Source organism: Peromyscus maniculatus, chromosome 10, assembly GCF_049852395.1.
Source record: "Peromyscus maniculatus bairdii isolate BWxNUB_F1_BW_parent chromosome 10, HU_Pman_BW_mat_3.1, whole genome shotgun sequence".
Lineage (NCBI taxonomy): Eukaryota > Metazoa > Chordata > Mammalia > Rodentia > Cricetidae > Peromyscus > Peromyscus maniculatus.
In genome coordinates, this window is record NC_134861.1 from 67,573,534 (window position 1) to 67,584,972 (window position 11,439).

General features: G+C 38.6%; 1 protein-coding gene across 2 annotated transcripts in view; it reads right to left on the minus strand.

The window, feature by feature from the left end:
- Corin (corin, serine peptidase) overlaps window positions 1-11,439 on the minus strand; it is a 218,938-nt gene that overhangs the window by 20,167 nt on the left and 187,332 nt on the right. The gene's annotated exons all lie outside the window — the stretch shown is intronic.

Here is an 11,439-nt window from a genome sequence, read left to right on the forward strand (position 1 = left end):
GATAGTGGTCTTTGTACAGGCATTATCATTATACATGTCTCATTGTTTTAAAAATATATCACATCGTAAATCAATATTTCCAGAAAAGAAATTCATTCAGGAGAATTTAGAATGGAGCATGATTAGCAAATGGGGAGGGAGTTAGTAAAAGTATACACAGGTGATAACAAACAAAATTACTGTTGACATTTGAACATCATGAGGTGTTAGAATTATAACATCTACAAGTTAAAACTTCCAAAACCTAAAAGCAGAAGTCCAAAGTAAACAATGAACTTTTTTTCTGTCTCTTTCCTTCTTCATTATAATCCCAAGATATAATAAGGCCCCAAAATACAGAGACTCAAAGGCCAATTACTAGGTGAATACTATAAAATTGTAAGTGGGCCAGGTAGTGATAGTACACATCTTTAATCTTAGCACTTGCAGGGCAGAGGCAGGCAGATCTCTGAGTTCAAGGCCAAAATTGTTTACACAGTGAGTTCCAGGACAACCAAGGCTACACAGAAAAAGCCTGTTTCTAAAAACCAAAAACAATTGTAAGTGGATTTTCCTCAATATGTCACAGAAACTTGATGCAATGAAAATTAAGAAGGACTTGGGAAATATATTAGTGTAATTTTGTCATGTTTCTTATATTCTCACTCAGTTTTCACTGACACTTTCCCATGGTTGTCTTTTTCAGTTACACTGATTAAGATGATTCCACTGTTTTCTAATATTTAAAAGATTAGGTATCGAAGAATTTAGGTTTTTATACAAAATGTTGATTTAATTGATTTTTTCCCTTGGGTGATTCATATCTAAAGGACCAGGCCCATTAGTTACTTTGGGAAGAGACCCCACAAAGTACTACACGCCGTGTGCCTTATCATTCCCACAAGCTTCCAACAAACAGAGCAATTAGCTTAGTTCCATCAAGTGGAAAGCTTGAGAAAACCCTCAGTAGGGAGACGAGAGTTTTGTTATAAAAATTTGTTTTCATGCATTCTGAAATACTGAGATGTTTCTCACGTACAAAACTAACTCTTCCAATACTGGTGATGGTGCCTATGGCTTAGACAGGGTCAGTGAATCCACAGAGCTCACTACTAAACATAGTGAATCCGTGAGATTGGTGACAAAACAGTCAGTGAATCACCAATGAGGATCTAGGAGAGAGAGTTTGAGCATCAACATGGTTTCAAGTTTTCTTTCCAAATATATTAAAATAGCCTTTTAGAGAAAGATGTTATGTTAAAGGTGCACAATGTGACGCATTTATAGACATCTGCATCATGAAATGGTTTTGACACTGTTTTGTTGTGAGAATGAATAATTCTAATGAATTTCCAGTAAACAGAACATGGTAAAGTCATCATGCTTTTCATTACATCTGATAATTAAATGGGTCCATTCACCCATTCAAGTGATAATTATTTCACCTTGTCCCCATTGTCTGGTCCCTGGTGACTGTCATTCTACTAGTCTACTGTCCAGTGTAGGAGGTGACTCTTTTAGATTTGCAGATAAATGGATAGAACTAGAAAATACTATATTGAGTGAAGTAGTTCAGACCCAGAAAAACAAACATTACATGTTCTCTCTCATCTGCAGTTCCTAGCTCCAAATCTTCAGACATGAGTATATAATGTGGGTGACTGCGGAAACCAGGAAAGTAAAAAGGGGACCGTGGGGGGATCACTAAGCAGGGAAATAAAAAGATGTAAGTGATTTTGAAGAGGTAAATGAGTAATGGGGTGTTAATTGTGATAGGGAAAGAGAGAGGTCAATACAGAAGGAAGGGAGAGGAAAGGGCAGAGTAACACTAAGGAGGAATGAAAAAGCCATAAAGAATCATATTACTATTTGTTTACCCAAATTACATAACAGATATAAATCAATATATACACGTATACACATACATGCACACACACACACACACACACACACACACACACACACACACAAATAGTTCAAATGAAATTTTCCCACTTGTGCTGACAATACTCTCCCGCCTTAAATTATCTAATAAAAACCTCAACACCAAGCATGAGGAACTCCCTTTCAAATGGTTGGTCAGGGCTGTCCAAGAGACTCCCCAAACAATATAGGCTAGTGCTGTTGCTCTTGGTTGCCTCCCAGTGGTTGAGAGAAAGTCCCTACTGCTGAAGACACCATGAACCCCAGACACAGGACATGGAGGATCTGAGTGGTTCTGACCCGAAAGCCTCCTCTTTGAGGACTAGCTATGCAAGTTCTAAGGGAGGGAAGCAACTAAGTCCTACCCAGCTGCAACACCTATAAACCAAAGTGATAAACCAGAGTGATGACCAGAGTGGCACCTTAACTCTAAAGGAACAATAGTGTCACTCATGTCTTGGCGGACTTAAGACCTACTCAACAGGAGGGAAATCACGCCTGGTACCGGAGACATGGTCAATCACTGGGGCTAGTGAAGCCATGGTCTTAGAGGAGAATGGATGACTACCACTTTATTAAACTAACATAATCCCTAACTGCACCCTAAATATCCATCCTTATGCCTACAGACAAATGTAGCTCTCACTCCTCATCAAAAAAGCTGCTTTTTGCAGCAGATGGAGGTCATTACAGAAATCCGCAAGTAATCAAAATACAGAGAATGAGTCACATGTGCCCAGCCACAAGTGATAAATCTACACCACAATTCCTGCATCTAAGGCATAGGGAAGAGCACAGACGAAGGGACAAAGAGAACATAAGAGCCAGAGGACCAGGAAAGCTGCTGTGAGATCATGTTCCTTAGAAACGACAGAGAGGCTTCACCTATGATTCCTCAACAACACGGCTACCTAAACTAGACCTGAAGAAGCACACCACCAATAGAAAGCTATGGCAGAAGAGGGAGATCTCATGGGGCCCACCACCATGATTTTGGAAGGAGCGAAGCCATCTGTACACTTCTGACATTATTCTTTAAACCACAAGTATTTATACAGGATTTTCACTGGTAAATATGGTGTTATTAGTGATCTAGAGATGATTTAAATATGTAGAAGGACACATCTAAGTGGTGTGCAAATAATATATCATTTTTATAAAGGTATTAACTATCTACAGAACTGAGGTTATAGAATGGTCCCCCTGTAGAAAGCAAGACAACAGTGCTCCACACGGAAGCAAAAGATGTCCACAAATGTGTGATTTCCACCTTGTTGAACTGAGATGTCAAAACTTATTCAGAGTTCTAGAATGTCCTGACAGACGACGTTTTGTTCTGTTTTGTTTTGTTTTGTTTTGGTGCAGGCATCAATCTCAGGCCACATTGAACACTGGTTAAGCATTTGACGGATGAGCTGTGTCCCCCAGGCACATCCTGATACTTTGAAAGGAACTGTCATCAGATCATTAAACAATTCAGACCATTCTGGTTCCATCTTCATCTGTGGGCCTGATGTGTAATAACAGGTACCCCCACGATCCTGTTATAACTGGCCTTGCTTACTTTAAGAATGCAAGTGAGCACAAGTCTCCAGAATACAGGGGCCCTGTACCTAGACGTCAAGAGAACAGCAAGAGCTTACACATGTCCACAGCACAATCAACCCTGTTGTAGTGTGTCTGGTGCTGAGGAAGAAGAACCCCAGTGTTGACTCTCAGTGCTTGAGAGCTGGTATTGAAATACAAAGGCCTGTGTAGGCGGCAGGCTCAGTTTTTTTGTCCCTAGTACCCTGTTCAGAATGTGGAACATTTCCATGAGAATACTTAGGATCCAGCTTCCAAAGTCTTTTCTTGGAGCCTATCATATCATTATCCTTATTTAGGTCCCATTTTGTAGATAAAACTTAAGGTAGAACACAACTCTGGGCCTATTATAAGATAAGTAAGTGGAGGCTGGTTAAGTTACTTATCAAACTGAAGAATGAGCTAGAGATTTTTTGACAGAGTGGCATTAGTGGGTTTCAAACAAACATGAATGAATACTATTATTGAATCATTTGTCTGTTTAGACAGCTCAGATTACATTTGCCATTGCACAACTCTCTTTAAAACAATTGTTTGGAGTGGGGCATAAAGTCTGAATCTATCTTCCTAGTAAATTCATAATTTAAAAAAATATGCTTTTATTGACATTCCAATTGAAAACGTATAATCTATTTGTCTATTTCATAGGTGGAATATAATCATTATATTGGGCACAATCTATAGGTATAAATGACAAAAACAGCTTTAAGGAAAAAAAGGAAGTTATTGCCTTATAGCAGTAAATTATACCTTATTTTTTATTTAATTTATTAATTATTAATTTAATATGCATTCTGTTTCACAATATTAAAAACATTGAGTATTTAATTAATTTCAATATGTAAAGTTGTGAAACTATTAACTGAAGTAAATGTTTCTTAATATTTAACATTAGTATTAGAATACTAGTAACAGTATTTAAAACACTCAATTTAAGTTGTAAACAGCAATCAACCATAGACATTATAAATTAAAATATTACTCGATAATAAAACTCAGTCTTACAAAACTGAGTCAGTTGTGTCAAGTGATAAGTATATTTTTGTATGAATGCATTCTTTGTCTTTCTGGATATTTTGATGGAAACTCCCATCTCTTTTTTGATAATTTAGAGAAGACATTTTGGGGCATCCCTTTGCCTTTCTGACACATGAGACTCAAGCATTTTATTGACAGCACCTTGGTTTTAAAAAAAATGCTGATCGCTCTTATGCTGATCGCTTTTTCTGCTTATTTTTAATCGTTGTGTAAGGCTAGAAGTTACCAGTTTCTATTTCAGTGTGCCATTCATTTTCTTTCTTTAGGAATCTGTACACAAGAGTAGAACTTAACTGTTCACTAGGAGTGCCCTGTCTCATCAAATGCCCCCTTTCTTCCTTCCTTTGCAGCTTTTGGAATCACAGAAAATGCTTTTAAACGCGTAGACAACTTAATTCAAGTAAGAAATGTAAACAAGCCAGGCAGCAGTGGCGCACACCTTTAATCCCAGCACTTGAGAGGCAGAGCTAGGTGGATCTCTGAGAGTTCAAGGCCAGCTTGGTCTACAGAGTGAGATCCAGGACAGGCACCAAAACTACATAGAGAAACCCTGTCTCGAAAAACCAAAAAAAAAAAAAAAAAAAAAAAAAAAAAAAAAACCCCAACAGTTGATTACAGGTACCAGCACTGCAATACCCGAGTGTCAACAATACCCGAGTGTCAACAATACCCGAGTGTCAATGAGTAGAGGTAAGAACGGCCTCTAAAGGGGTGTGCTCATCTTTCAAAACCTGGTGCCGTGGAAATGAGCACCCTCGAGGCTCTAGCTCTCTCATCTCCATTTCCCTTCACATCAGGGGAGGGAGGAAGATGAAGTAGTGGTTTTCTCGTCCTCACCTGACTTTTCTACAGGTAGCTATAAACCAAACATTCAATCACTATCATGACCAAAGAGGAAGGAAGTTTCCACGTCCAACCGAAAGAAATCTTGCTGAAGAATTTTAAGTATCTCCATGCCACCCACAAGAGCCTGGGAGTGAGGTACTGTCATCTGGCTTTGATTAATGTCCCTTCACCTCAGCCAAGAAGAGAAGGTCCTGTTCAAAGATGTTCGCACTCATTCGTCTTCCAGGGATAAACGGACAGTGAAACACGAACATGAGACACAAGGGAAGTGTGTTCCAGAGGAGAAGGGAAACGCAGATAAATGGTTTGCCTGCCATTTATCCACCAGGACCATTAACTGGAATATTTTATTTCAAAGGATTACTCTGCCCTGAGATTGGGGATCTGCACAGCCCTTTGTATGTTGGCTTTTGGGTAATGTACAAAGTTTAAGGGCGGGTGCTAAAATTAACCTTGACTTATGTTTATTAAATAGGCTAGACAGTTGTGCTTGAATAGGTACGGCTGGCTACCAGACGATTTGAAACTCAGAAACCAATGTTGCTTTAAGAGAGTTTAAGTAACTGACACAGTCAAGTAGACATAAAATGGATAACAATGAGTTAACAAGGAGAAATGAAAATTGAAACAAGAAATTAGTGGCTATCATTTCAGTGAGAAAAATTGACTAAAGCTAGCTTACAAAAGTCATTCTAGGCCCTAGGTAAGGGCTTCAAAAAAGGCGAAGTCAAATGTGGGAGAGTGGAGGTCGCTTTGGTCAGAAAGCGTCTCTAAGTCATCCAGGTAGGAGCTGAGACATGGACAATGACAGGGTGAGGGGTTTGGGTGAAAGTCTAGTGATCAGAATTCCAGGCAGAAAGACCTAGATTCTTTATCTAGAGTTTACATTTCTTACTTGAATCAAGTTGTCTATGCATTTAAAAGCATTTTCTACGATTCCAAAAGCCACAAAGGAAGAAAGAAAGCAGCATCTGATAAGACAGGTCACTCCTATTAGACAGTTAAGTTCTGCTCTTGCATACAGCTTCCAGGTGGAAGCTGCTCTAGCTGGAAGGAATTCAAGGTGTTAGAACATCAGTAATCAGATCAGAGTGTCTAATATTTAGTGAAGAAGCAGGGGATGCTTGAAGATTGGTACAGTATAACAGGGATTGACATTTTATAAAATGCTAGAGTAAAAGAACTGAACTTTCTATCCAGATTGTAATCAAGCCAGAAAAGATAAATAATTTGGGGAAGAAGGTATATCACTGCTGACTTGGGGGTAATTTTGAAAGACAACATGAAGAGGACCTAAGATCAGAAGTTAAGCCAACACTGAGAGCTGTCAGGTGCCATTTCAAAAGGATGCTGCTCTGTAACAATTCCCAGTAGAAACAACTCAGTCCTCTTGGGCCAAGTGTTGAAAGTCACTCAAGTGGTACCATGTTCTTATTTGCCCAGTTCTTACTCACATTCATGTCCAAATCGATGTTCTAAACAATGGAATGGCCTGGGAATCTGATATCCTAGGAGATTCATGTAGACCAAGATAAATTCCTGCTCCCGGATTTCATGATTCACAATAGGTCCTGTTATTCCTTGGGTCAAGACAAGAAGGGTAAGGACTAGATCTGGACAGTATTTGACTCTGGTTTTGATCTGATAAGCACTGGTGGGATCTAATTTTAATGATGACTTGTTTACAGCATGAGAGAAAGTAAATCTGATTAACTTGAGATCCTGTCTTCTTCATTACGGTTAATAATGGAGATTTTTCTCTACCTCACTAGGAAATTTTCATTTAATTTCATAAATCATTCACAGACTCAACTGACACACTTTGAAATTCAGTTTGCTAATAGATATCCAAATTCCTGGCAGAGCTTACCATTAGTGGCTATAATCATATGTTCTCATAACACCAGGAATACTTTGCTTTTGTTTTTCAAAGATGATACCAAGTAGTCTCATGAAAGAACTTAAAAAAAAATCCTCTTTCTATGGGTACCATAGGTAACAGGAAAATTATTCTCTGTTAGCCAAAATGCAATGTTCTAGGAAGCATTACAAGCACACACACATTGAACTCTAGATTTCCTTTTCACCTAGATATTTAACTACCAACATTTTAGGATTATACAAGAAATTAACTCCCCATGCACACAACACAAGACTACCAGAAAGGCTCCAAAGCTGCCATGTGAAGGTCATGGCACTCCATGGACTTGCTTCATGTCACTTTTGTGTAGACATGCAAATATCTACTTGGTACTGTAGGCATTTTTAAGAAGTAAAAAAAACTCTTGGATTATGTTATGTGGGGTGGATTTTACCCAGTCAAAAAAACACAAAAAAAGATAATGAGGAATGAATGTGATCAAAATACACGTGCATGACTTTTTCAGATAATTGATAATAAAAAGAAATCTAGGGCTGGAGAGATGGCTCAGTGGTTAAGAACCCTTGTTGCTTTTGCAGAAGACCCTAATTCAATTTCCAGCACTCGCATGCTGGCTCATAACTGTCTATTAACTCCACTTCTAGGGGATCCAATGCCTTCTTCTGGCTCCCATGGGCACCAAGCATATACATGGTACACAGACATATATGTAAGCAAACATTAACACACACACAAAATGAAAAGAATGGATCCTTAGGGACAAAGAGTCCTATCTGATCTGGGAATCTAAGGCAGCAATGAAAGACTACATTTTTTAATGTGTTGGACATCATTAGCAATTATGGAAATGCAAATCAATTTCACAGTGAAAATGCTTTCATATTCCCACTAGGCTGACTATCAAAAAATTACTTAGCAATCAGAGTTGACAAGGATATGAAGGAATTATAACTCATACCTTGGTGGTGGGAGGATGAAATGATATAGCCTCTTTGGAAAAGAGTTTGGCAGCTCTTTAAATGTAAGTTATCATTTGCTATAGTGATTCTAGTTCTTGAAAATGTATGCTCATGTAAAAGCTTACAGGTAAAAGCTTACAGGTGACTATTTATTGCAGGGTCATAAATCAACAAAATGGATGAACCTGGAAACCACTATGTTAAATGGAAAAAGTGAAAAACAAAAGCAGATATTATATGATTCTGCTATGGGAAATGTGGTCTGTAGAAAAATCCACAGATGCAGAAAATGGATTAGTAGTCATCAGGGGCTGGAGGAGGAATAAATGAAAATTGGCCTCTAATAGCCATGTGTTTTGAGGGTGGGGTAGAATGGGCTGAGGCTAATAAAAGCATTTTGGAGTCAGACAGTATAGATTATATAACTTTGTGAATATAGGAAAAGCATTGCAATAGTACAAATGGAAAGGGTGAATTTATGATAAGCAAATTATATATCAATCTTTGAAACCTTGTGACTACCATGAGCTACTTATCCAGGATTAACATGCATGAGAGCAGCATCCTGGGCTGAATCTTCAACGGCAGTGAGCACAGAGCTTTCAAGTTTCATGTGAGTAAGGCAGCCATCCTGATGTAAACAGTTCTTTCCCAGGGAGTAAACCTCAGGAGGCAATGGCAGCATTAGTCCCATCAGGGAACACTGGAGAATGCTGGGTAATATAATAGGTGGTATCTTTGACTGTGGTTTTGCCCAAAATATAGGAACATTCTCCAAAAGGATGATTCTTTTTCTTTTGATTGACTTTAAAAAATTAAGGCAAAAAGTTCAAATTACAGGTAACTCCGTAAAGTAATTCTGCCAATCAAACAGATCCAAGACACAGGTTTCCAAATGAGCTCACATTCTATAGAGATAGAGCTCAAGGAACCAGGAGACATGGAAGGTCATATTCTCCTAAACTTACCCTCAAATGGCAAATGTCTCAAACCTGCATTTGCCAAGGATTAGAGGACAGAATAAGTTCTGACCTGTGTTGTTCTTTAAGTATATGTGCATATGTTTTTGATACTGTAAAGTAGAAATGGATATGCTGTCAAAAGAACTCAGGAGCTTGATTTATAACTTTCTCTAACCAGCAAAACACCGTGCTTCCAGCCTGGGGTGAACTCTGGAAGAAGCTACAGATGAGAGTATGTCTTCAGGTTCAACGAAAACACTAAATCTTTTCACTCGGATAAACAATTACGAGTCTTCCATTTTTGTTCTAAGTAATGGATAGCAGAATCTGAGTCTTGAAAAAAAGCCCATGTACATCTTTTTAATCAACTGCCTCTACCAGAAATACTGCTGCACAATCACTGAAAACACGTACTTTGGCTTAGAAGTGAGTTTTATGAACTAGTTCTAAAATGTACCCGCTGAAATCAGTGAACACCTTTCTTAGAGGAAGGGTGAGTTAGTTGTGGATACTAAATTGTAGTGCTGTTTTCAATCCTTGCAAAGATTAGAGATGACTATTTCTTCTTATATACTTTAAATAGGAATGTCAGGAGCCCTGCTCTAAGTCTGTACCATTGTCAAATATGAAAACAAAGCTGACCTGTATGTCCTTCGTCATTCTCCCAGCGTCTTTCCTACTATACCATCAAGCCCGATGATGATGCTCTACACAATGTCTACTTTAGATCAGTGCTCATAAGCAATACTCCACAAGACAAAAATAGAATATGGAAGGTGAGTAGGACTAATTATGAGTTGCTTTCTAAGGTTCAACTTTTTGATACAGAGTGGGCATGAAACCCAGAGAGGCTGGGCAGTGCAGGGGCCACTCCATTCTGAAAATGAAGAGGGACAGCCAATCTCCTTCCCCTTCCACCCGGAGTGCAGACCAATCATGGTCAGAAAGACTTTGCAATCAATGACTTTGTCTCAAAGATGAAGGTTATTATAGCATGTTTGAGGCATCAGGAGCAGAAGTATGAATTTGTACAACACAGCTGGTCTCCAGAGACCTAGGAAGCAGCGGCTTTCCAATCAGCTCGTTCTCACACCAGGAATGTGACCTCACTTGCCCACTAACTTCATTCTCTCCCTATTCCACCTCTCTGTATTTCTGTCAGCCTATGAGGCCCTAAAATAAATTTACAAGTATACTTGAAGCTACTCTTAGATGACCTGATGCTATTTACCCATTTACCCATGAATTCAGTCAAGAATCACGGCTTTTCAATCAGATTCTCCCTGCCTCTCAGTGAAATACAGTTATCAAAAATGAAAGCATCCATACATCTACTGGGGCTTTATCTAAAATATTAACATTTTACTTTCATAGTTGAAAAACATAGCTGGGCTGTGGTGGCCCATGCCTTTAACCCCAGCATTCAAGAGGCAGAGTCCGGTGGATCTCTGTGAGTTCAAGGCTAGGCTAGCCTATAGCATGAGTTCCAGGACAGCCAGGGCTGTCCACAGAGAAACTCTGTCTCAAAAAGCAAAAATAAAACAGAGTCAATAAAATAGGGAAAATGGAAAAAGTGAACTTTTGTTTTCAGAGTACCTCTATAGATCAAACTGCCCTTGAAGCTCACACCAGGATGACTTCAAACTGGAGGCAATCAATCCTCTTGTCTCTACCTCTTGAGTGTTGGGATTCAAAGTATTTAATATCATATCTGGTTAAATAAATTATTTAAAAATAGCATATGCACTTTTAAAAAAGCAGAAACAAACCAAATGTTTGAAGGGATAAGTGAATGTGGCATAACACTGAAAGTGTGGCTGAGCAGTCTAAATATTGAGTGGTATAACAACTCGATGAAATAATATTTAGCTATGAATAATAATGAAGAGTTGGTACATACTGTAGCAACTATGGTACATGCTATATGTTTCCTTATTAAAACATTCAGAATAGTCATGAAAATCATAGAGATGGACAGTATATGAATGATTTACAGGATCTGGAGGGCAATTGAGGGTAACTGTGTGTGGGCACATAGTTTTCTTTGGTGGCGATAGAAATGTGCTTGACAGAGGCAATAGAGACAGTTGTGCAACACTCTGAGTATGCCAGATTCAGCTGAAATAGTCACGTTTGCTATACGTATTTTAGCTCAATAAAAATCTGATATGCGAGAAATACAAAGAAAGGATAAAGGGAGACATTTCAAACAAGGTCTCTTCTATTTGCAGTTCCATGGTTATGTGAAAGGTGCTCTCAAAGCTGT